The sequence below is a fragment of the Orbicella franksi genome, chromosome 2 (assembly GCF_964199315.1).
Source record: "Orbicella franksi chromosome 2, jaOrbFran1.1, whole genome shotgun sequence".
Lineage (NCBI taxonomy): Eukaryota > Metazoa > Cnidaria > Anthozoa > Scleractinia > Merulinidae > Orbicella > Orbicella franksi.
The window spans coordinates 22,501,368-22,510,933 of record NC_138146.1 but is presented as its reverse complement, the minus strand read 5'-3'; the positions used below and the strand labels follow the sequence as shown (position 1 = coordinate 22,510,933).

Genomic DNA, 9,566 nt, shown 5'->3' with positions numbered 1-9,566 from the left:
AAGCAAAACGACTGTGTGAAAGTTAGAAAATATTTGTTCTAAACTTGAAATCTATTCCAGGCATTTCGATTGTGGCGAGTGTCAAGATTAAAAACAAATTCGTGCAGGGGACTTGCCCCCCAAAAAATCCTGCAAAGGCAAGGGCCATGAAAAAAATTCAATTGTCATTAATATTAATTGTTGTTAATATACGCAGATTTCATCGTTTTGACCTAGCTGGTAGATAAATGCTTCGTTTGGGAAAATTAGCAGCTTACTTAAAAGAGGTGTTAAAAGAATTACCTTGTCAGTTTGCCACTTGCAAATTTAGCGCTCCTGTTTGCCTCGTTCAATGACTCCGTCGAACAATCGACGAGAGAACGGAGACCGCGGTGACAATGCATGCACAATCAGTTAGTTTTAAGATCCTTTTCTTTCAAGAAAATTCCCTCAAATCCACATTTCACGCAAGAATGTAAACTAAACATGATATGACTGGCGAAAAGTCAATTATATCAACTTACAGTAGTAGGCACAGCCATTGTGATGGCGGGGTCACCATAATCAACCAGCAGAAACACAACAGAGCACAAAATACACTTCTTTTATCAGTATGAAAAAAAATTCTCTTTGTCATTTGCATAAATCTTACGTTTGTAAATAAAATTGTTTAAATGTATGTTTTTGGCCTAAGGGTGAATAAAAACTGTCTGACACAACCCTGGCTCATGACAGGATCACGATGTCGTGACAAATTTTGATCCAAATTTTTAATGTTATTAATATCCAGAGGTGACGTCACGTGAACAGACAATCAACCACACCCAGAAGTTTATTGATCAGCAACATGGATGTTGAACAACTGTTTAGAAATCTCAGGAAAGAGGCTGAGTGTCCGTTGTGTTTAGAAACAGTCAACGATCCCAAGACACTACCATGCTTACACTCATTTTGTCTGCTGTGTCTCAACAAACACGCACTCTATGCAAGAAGACAGCGGCAAACAACAATCAAATGTCCGGTTTGCTTGACTTGCTTCCAAATTCCTGAAGGAGACACGTTTGGCGGCCTTCCCACATCTTTTCATCTCAATCGATTGGTGGATCTCCTAGCTCTGAGAGATGGCAGCGCAGAGGCCCAGAGATGCAGCAGTTGCGATGAAAACAACATTGCAACTTGCTACTGCTTTGTGTGCCAAAACTTTCTATGTGCATCTTGTTTTGAAGCTCATCAACGCCTGAAAGCCACAAGAGGTCGAGAATTTGCGAGCGCAAGATGTTCAAGAATTAATCAGAAGACCTGTCATGTGTTCACAGCAATACCACGAAGATCAAACACTTGAATATTATTGCGAAGAATGTAAGGTCTGTATTTGCCACAAGTGCAGTGTGGTGAGTCATAATCGTCACTCCATGGTGGATATGCAGAAGGCCGCAGACGAACACAAGATGCAAATTGTGGATGCCCTGGAGAAGGTCAAAACAGAAGTTGCTGTTTATGAAAACCAAATGAAGAAAGAGCAAGAGTTGATGGACAAAAGCGAACTGGAAATATCTGCCGCCCAAAGAAAGATGACAGAAACGGTGGACAATTGTATTCGAATTTTAGCAGAGCACAAATTGACCATGAACGCCAAGTTTGATGAAATTAATCAAGCACAACAAAAGGCTCACGAAACACAACTAGAAAACTTTCGGTTTGCTGTTACTCAGTTGAAAAGTTCTGTTGAACAAGGCGAGAATATCTTAGAAAGAAACATTAATGCTGAAATTTTACAAACGAAACAAGTCATCATTGGACGCTGCGAGGAACTTTTGAACGCAAGAAAACCTGAAATGTATAAACCTCCCCATGTACATTACATGGTACAAAATATAACGACCATTTGCGATCGAGTTATTGTAAGTAACACAGATTCTTCATTGTCGATAGTTGAAGGACATTGTGACAAAGACACAGAAGAAAAGACTGAAACAAGTTTTACGATTATGACCAGAGATTCAAATGGAATACAGTGTTATAACGAAGATGATCACATCAAAGTCGACATTGAAACTCCAACAAGAAGAAAATCGACCACAGACATTACAGACAGCAAAGATGGCAAGTACACTGTGATGTACAGGCCAGAATGTGTTGGGCAATATAGAGTGGGGATTGAGATTAATGGTCAGCCGCTGACTGGTAGTCCCTGGAGTGCTCAAGTTGTCCCACATCAATATAAATTGTTGTTTAAATTTGGTTCCCATGGCACTGGACCAGGACAGTTTGATAAGCCTTCAGATATTGCCGTTAGTGAAAAAACTGGAACCATTGCCGTGGCAGACTATGAGAATAAAAGGATTCAACTGTTTAGCTCTGACGGAAATTATTTGAGGGAGATAAAACTAAAGAACAAGTGTTTCACAGTAGCATTTACCAAGTCTGGTGACATCATAGCCATTGTCCTTGAGGATGATCATAAGATTTCTTTGTTCACTGAACGTGGCCAGTTTATCAAACACATCAACGATGAACACCTAGAGATTCCGTTTAACGTGTCTCTTGGAAATGACGGCGGTATAATCGCATGTGACTGAAAGAGCAATGAAATCAGGGTCATCTCCCCTGACGGGATGCAGTTGCTACAATCCTTTCGTACCTCAGACTCCGGTGACCATTCCCTGTGTTGTGCTGTTTATCACCAGGACAGATTCGTTGTCTCTGATTATAACGCCAATTGCATTAAGGTGTTTAGCAAGGAAGGAAAGTTCCTTTACAATATTGGCAGTCAGGGGACTGGTGACGGACAGTTAAATCATCCTATTGGACTCGCAATCGACAAGTTTAATAATCTAATCGTTTGCGATGAAGAGAACAAAAGACTGCAAATTTTCAGACTGGACGGAACGTTTGTCACTGAGATAGTAGAACATTTATTTAAGGGCGTCAGGGCTCCTACCTATGTCGCCGTGTCAAATGACGGACATGTTTTGGTCACTGATTTCTGGAATAACTGTGTTCATGTTTTTCAGTAGTGCATCTGAGAAAACTATTTTCCTTTGGAAAGCAATTCATTGGTTCCACATAAAGTAAACCCATTTTATTGTATTGAAAGACAAAATTCGAAATTCTATGGTGAATTGTGTATCGAAAGACAAAATTTGAAATTGTATAGTGAATTGTGTATCAACGCCACCTAAAGTTCTATCATTCAGAGATCGTCCTAAAATAGTAGTATATAATTTGCTGTGCACGAACATTTGTGACAGCGTTCCGATAGATCAGAAGTGCGAACCTGATCTGATTATGATAGTTCGGACTTTTTACTTTCATATAGTTGAAAGATTTATGAGTTATCAAACTTGGTAAGTTAGAGTGGAGTCTCAACAACACCAGCTCCCAGTTGGCTTGATAGCTCAGTTGGTAGAGCACTGCACCGGTATCGCAGAGGTTATGAGTTGAAACTAGCTCGAGCCTGAGGTTATGAGTTGCAAACTCACTCAGGCCTGAATTTTCTCCAGGCTTTATTTTTGCAACTGCCTGGAAGTGCGAACAATAACTAAGATGATCTCTTATGTCGTTAAAAAAAATGTAGGATCACCGCTGTGAACTGAGTCATTTATTATCATCTTTGTTAATTAAGTTGCTTAAATGCTAATAATTACCATGTACATTGTAAAGCTAAGCCTTTTAACTTGCTGTAAATGAAGTTTTGAAATTAATTATGATGTGTGAATACCATTGATGGAGAAATTACTTATTATTTACATGTATTCTGAAAAACCAAGTCACTATAGTGAGATTGGTCAATTTTTTCTGTAATGATTGCAACGACGGCAGCGACGGTAACGATCGAAGAGATTACATGGAAATCAACCTTTTCGGGTTTTGGCTTGTTTTCGCCCTGTTTTCGGTATACAAGAAAGACAGATTTGAAGTCCCCTTCCCTTCATAGTGACACCCGCGCTAAATCCGTCCACCCCCGATCTTTAAAAGAGCTATCACCCGTACTGCTCCTCTACATTCGTTTTAACACTTCTGTATGCAGGTTGGTCAGAGACTATTTGGTAATGGGACCTTAGTAATGTTCATACTGTCCATGCTGATACATAACAAGCGGGACAGGCAGGGTGCTCGGGAAGGGGGTAAAACAGAACAAGGAAACGCATTGTTCTAAAAGTTTACCCCTTCTCCTTCCCCTTCCATCAACCTCTACACGCCTAGCATTACAGTCTACTTTTTCCCCATCACCCACCAACAATTCAAAATACCGACTTGCGTAGTGACAAGTGTAGAATGAGCTCGGTTTTTTCTCTCAGTTTCCTTAAATCAATATGTAGATATACGCACGAAGTCAAATCTGACAATTTAGGCAAAGATTTGCGCGGTATTCTCCACAGGGCTTGTTCGAAAAAACGAAATAAGAAAATGAAGTACAACGTCGTTAATATAGAAAACTTGATAAACATGTTAAAGAACACCTGCTTTTACTGGCAAACAGCCCGCGTTTTCCAAGGCGGCGGGCATTTCTACAATGAGAGTTTTGACTTCATACACATCGAGCAGAATGGCTATCGTTCTCGCGACATTTATACTTGCAGTTCAAGAGATTCTAGATCTGTTTTATTTCGCGTTATTATTCATGAACGATCAAACAGAACTGAATTCATTGGTTGCTAAGAACGCATGCTATGCGTCGCAGGGAATATTACACAACTCATTATGCTAGAGTAGGCGGGACAGATAAACAATGAACGGCGGACGCTATTGTTATCGTTTTAATTTTGTTTCTCAAAACCATTGAGTTTGCAAAGGTTGGTTGATGCGTAACAAATGCTTTCCTTGGTCTCGCTAAACCAAGAGAAAATGTGTGAATACAATTGATGGAGAAATTACTTATTGTTTACATGTATTCTGAAAAACCAAGTCACCGTATAGTGAGATCGGTCAACTTCTTCTGTAATGATCGCAACGACGGCAGCGACGGTAACGCTCGCAGCGATCATATGGAAATCAACCTTTTCGGGTTTTTGGCTTGTTTCTTCCTGTTTGCGCTATACATGATAAACAGAGTTGAAGTCCCCTTCCTTTCCTAATGACACCCGCGCTAAATCCGTCCATCCCTGGTCTTTAGAAGAGCTATCACCCGCACTGCTCCTCTGCATTCGTTTGTACATTTCTGTGTGCAGGTTGGCCAGAGACTGTCTCGTAATGGGACCTTAGTGATGTTGATACTGTCCATGCTCTTACATAACAAGCGGGACGGGCGGAGTGGACAGGAAGGGGGAAGAAACAGAACAAGGAAACGCATTGTTCTAAAAGTTTACCCCTTCCCGTTACCCTTCCATCAACGCTACACGCCTAGCATTACAGTCTACTTTTCCCCCGTCACCTACCAACAATTCCAAATACCGACTTGCGTAGTAACAAGTGCAGAATGAGCTTGCTTTTTTCCCTCAGTTTCCTTAAATCAATATGTAGATGTACGTACGAAGTCAAATCTGACAATTTAGGCAAAGATTTGCGCGGTATTCTTCACAGGGCTTGTTCGAAAAAATGAAATACTAAGAAAATGAAATAGAACTTCATTAATATAGAAAACTTGATAAACATGAAAAAGAACACCTGCTTTTACTAGCAAACAGCGTGTGTTTTCCAAGGCGGCGGGCATTGCTAAAATGAGTCTTTTGACTTCGGTACATCTTTTCGACGAAACCTTTTTTAATTTCTGATCTCTGTGTGGTCCCATAGTTTGATTATTATGTCTTCTATCAACATTTATGCATCCGTCAGGGAGTACTCTTAACCTGTGAAACTAATTTACGAGTTAGTGCATGGCCGGTTGTAAAATTGTTGTTGATATTTTCACCAATTTTCTTTTCCCATTAACAGCATTTGACATTTAATTCCTACTGCAAAGCAAGCCCTTTAAAATGTAGGCGATCGGTTAATTGGGGAGCATTTACCATTTTTTGTCCTAGCTGATTAGATGAGATATTTGTTACTGGAGTGTAGGTATCTCTCAATCACTCACTCAATCAATCAATCAATCAATCAATCAATCAATCAATCAATCAACCAATCAACCAATCAATCAATCAAACAGTCAATCATTCAATCAATAATATTTTAGCTTCATTTACAACACAAAGTACAAGCTCACACCATATCAAAACATAACCACAGTAGCTCTAAATTGAGTGGATTCCCAAGAAAGCCTAAATCTTTTTTATGAAGCCCGCAAATAATTAACGGTTATTCCATGAGTGCGAGTTGGATATGAGACGATGGATAGCTCAGAGCTAACGAGGCATGTAGCATTGAGTTGACTATAATCATTTCACATCCAACAAGCGTGAGTGCAATAATCGTTTTTATTATACATCTATCTGTCTTCTCATTGACTAAAAGCCTACAGTTAATTCTGGGAAACAGTGCAACCTACAGATTATTCACTAATCTGCTAGCAGATTAGTGCATAATCCGTAAGTTGCGCACGCAATGCGTGATTTCCAAGAGCAAGTGTCAAGTTCACGAAAGAACATGGCTTGTCGAAATAAACTGTGTTCGGTGCGATAATGCGTTTGTCGTTATTTTCTTTAAAACAATGTATAATAAACCAATTATGATATTCGGTTTTTGTGATATACGAAATAATCAAGGTCTCGGTTAGCGTTACAACCTCAGCCTTTGGCTTCGGCTGATAACGTTTACCTCGGCCTCGATTATTCCGGATATCACAAAACTCTCATCCAATAATTGTTTATTGTAATTAAATTATACATATAAATACATCTTACTAACCGAGTTCGCGGGCCGTACTGTAAGTTACGGACCGAGTCTTTTCCCCATCGATTTATGGCCCAAGCGCGAAACGCGTGGCCATAAATCGAAGGGGAAAAACGAGGTTCCGTTACTTACAATACGGACCAAGAAAACGAGGTTAGTAAGATATTTATTATATCTCTACTGTGTCTGACGGGTTCGGGAACGATTTCTACTCACGCGGAATGGCTTCAAATTTCTGACGAGTCAATTTGAAATCGTTGTTAAGTGACTCTTACGTCGTTAACAGGTTCAAATATAAAATTTCAGAAGTAAAAGAAAGCTTTAAACTTTTACTTGCTAAAAAAGTTAAGAAAACTTGGCGATAAATCACGAAACATTTTGACAACAATAACGGCTTTAAATTTTAGCACGCCGTATAGTAGAATACGGCCCGCTGAATTGACCAATCACAGCGCGCTTACTAACTGAGAGATATAATGAACTTACAATATTTGTAGAGGATGGCATAATCCCTGAATGATATACTAGTATTACGGCTGACAAGCCAATGAAAACTCAAATTGTATTATGCAATGATCCAGTTTTAAACAAAACTAATTGTATATATGGCTTAACAAATATAAATACGACAAATCCATACATCACATTAATGTATGGTCAACAATGTTAATTAAAAAAAAAATAGCAAAGAAATCATTGTCTAAATCTCCAAATATACTAAGCTTACTTTTCGAACAATATGATTATGATTTCTAAGTACAGTAAACAAATGCAAATCAACTCTAATATGGTAATTTATTTCACTTTTGAATATTCAACTTGGACAAAGAGAAAAGGTCACAGTTCATATTCAAACTGAGGTGAAGAAGCGTACTTACTCAAAAGGGTAAAAATATATTCCGCAAATCGACGGCTTTACAGTCAACTGATCGTTGAATGACCTCTTCCATGACTTACATTTGTAAACAAGTAATTTCACTAATTCCATCCAAATGTAAAGCGATGAAATATATTACCCTCTTGTTTCCGAAAGTCTTCAGAAGGCGTCTGGGATTTATATTGTTTTCAAACTCAAGTGGTGCTGTCTTCGAATTTGTGGTCATGCGAAGAAGCGTACTTACTCAAAAGGGTAAAACTATATTCCGCAAATCGATGGCTTTACAGTCAACTGATCGTTGAATGACCTCTTCCTGACTTGCATTTAGAATTGACCATAACCCTATATGGGTATAGGAGTTTGGAAAGTAGAAAGTAGTTGTGCTGCTCCCCATGTAACATTGCTTGTTAGAGTTTTCGGTTTCCGTTATCAATAATTTTTTACGGGACGGGGGGATTGGCCCCATGCCCAACCCCCAACCTGGAGGGTCTGGGTTTTCTGTCAGAGTGTCCTCCCCTTAGCCACAATATCCCGTTATTTGAAGGCGCTGGATACCCGCCTTTTCCCGTTGTCGCTCAGCTGCAGTACAACTGCATTACCGGGGTTAACGTTATGACAAGGACATGCGACAGCCGACTTGGTGGCAGAGCCTATGACACGGTGGGCATTTCCTGGCATTTGTGAAGTACACCTGGTGGCCCCTACGCACTCCACCAGGACCCCTTACCACCCTTCAACTCCGTGACTTACATTTGTAAACAAGTAATTCCACTAATTCCATCCAAATGTAAAGTCTTGAGAAGGCGTCTGTGATTTATGTTGTTTTCAAACTCAAGCGGTACTGTCTTTGAATTTGTGGTCACCGATGAAAACACTTTAAACTTCTGACGGTTCAAAGCAATGAATATTGGCTTTTAAAAGTACAACGGCTTCTGTAGAACCTGCACTGGACACATGCCAAGTCTGGCCTAGTCTTGATTTGTCGACTTGCATGAACATCTGAAAGTGAAACAACAATTGCAAACGGGTTTCGTTATTTGTACTTAATTACGAAGCTAGATTTTCGACACGTAAAAGAAATGATAAGATGTAGAACTCAAGACCAAGCTCAAAATCAAAAACGACTTACCTTTAAAACTAGAGACCACGATGGCTAGTGCGCCGTACGACACAAGACCACGTGACTGACTCTCGTAGACAAATAAATAAATAAATCAGCTCGTGGCATCCTCATGGCATAGTGTGGCTATACACTTCGTGTAAGCCACACAAAAACGCTCCAATCTATGCTTAATTTCATCTTACATTGGCGTTGTTTGAAAAAGTTGGAAGTGCATGACGGTAATTGTCGTTAATATACGTAGATTTCACCGTTTTGACCTAGCTGGTAGACAAATGCGTCGTTTGGGAAAATTAGTAACTTACTTGAAAGAATTACCTTGTGTTTGTATTGTGACCCCAGCTGACCGTAGCTCACACGCAGCTCATCTGTACAAACGCAGATACCCTGATCACTTCACTGCCACTTTTATGTAAACCACCTGCAAATCTGGCGCTCCTGTTTGCCTCCTCAGCCATGCCTCCGTTGAACAATCGACGATCGAACTGAGCCCGCGGTGACAATGCATGCACAATAAGTTAATTTAAAAGATCTTTTTCTTCCAAGAAAATTCCTTCAAGACCACATTCCACCAAACAATGCAAACTAAACATGATATGATTGGCAAAAAGTCAATTATATCAACTTACAGTAGTAGGCACAGCCACTGTGACGGCGGGGTCACCGTCATCGACAGCAGAAACACAACAAAGCACAAAATACTCTCTTTTATCAGTATGAAAAGAAATTCTCTTTGTCATTTGCGTAAATCTTACGTTTGTGAATAAGATTGTTTAAATAAACGTTTTTGACCTAAGGGTATATAAAAACTGTCTGACA

The 9,566-nt window shown here is 39.6% G+C and overlaps 1 pseudogene; it reads left to right on the top strand.

The window, feature by feature from the left end:
• The first annotated feature begins 826 nt into the window (after window positions 1-826).
• On the top strand, window positions 827-3,708 carry LOC145468885 (E3 ubiquitin-protein ligase TRIM71-like; annotated as a pseudogene).
• Window positions 3,709-9,566: the final 5,858 nt, after the last annotated feature.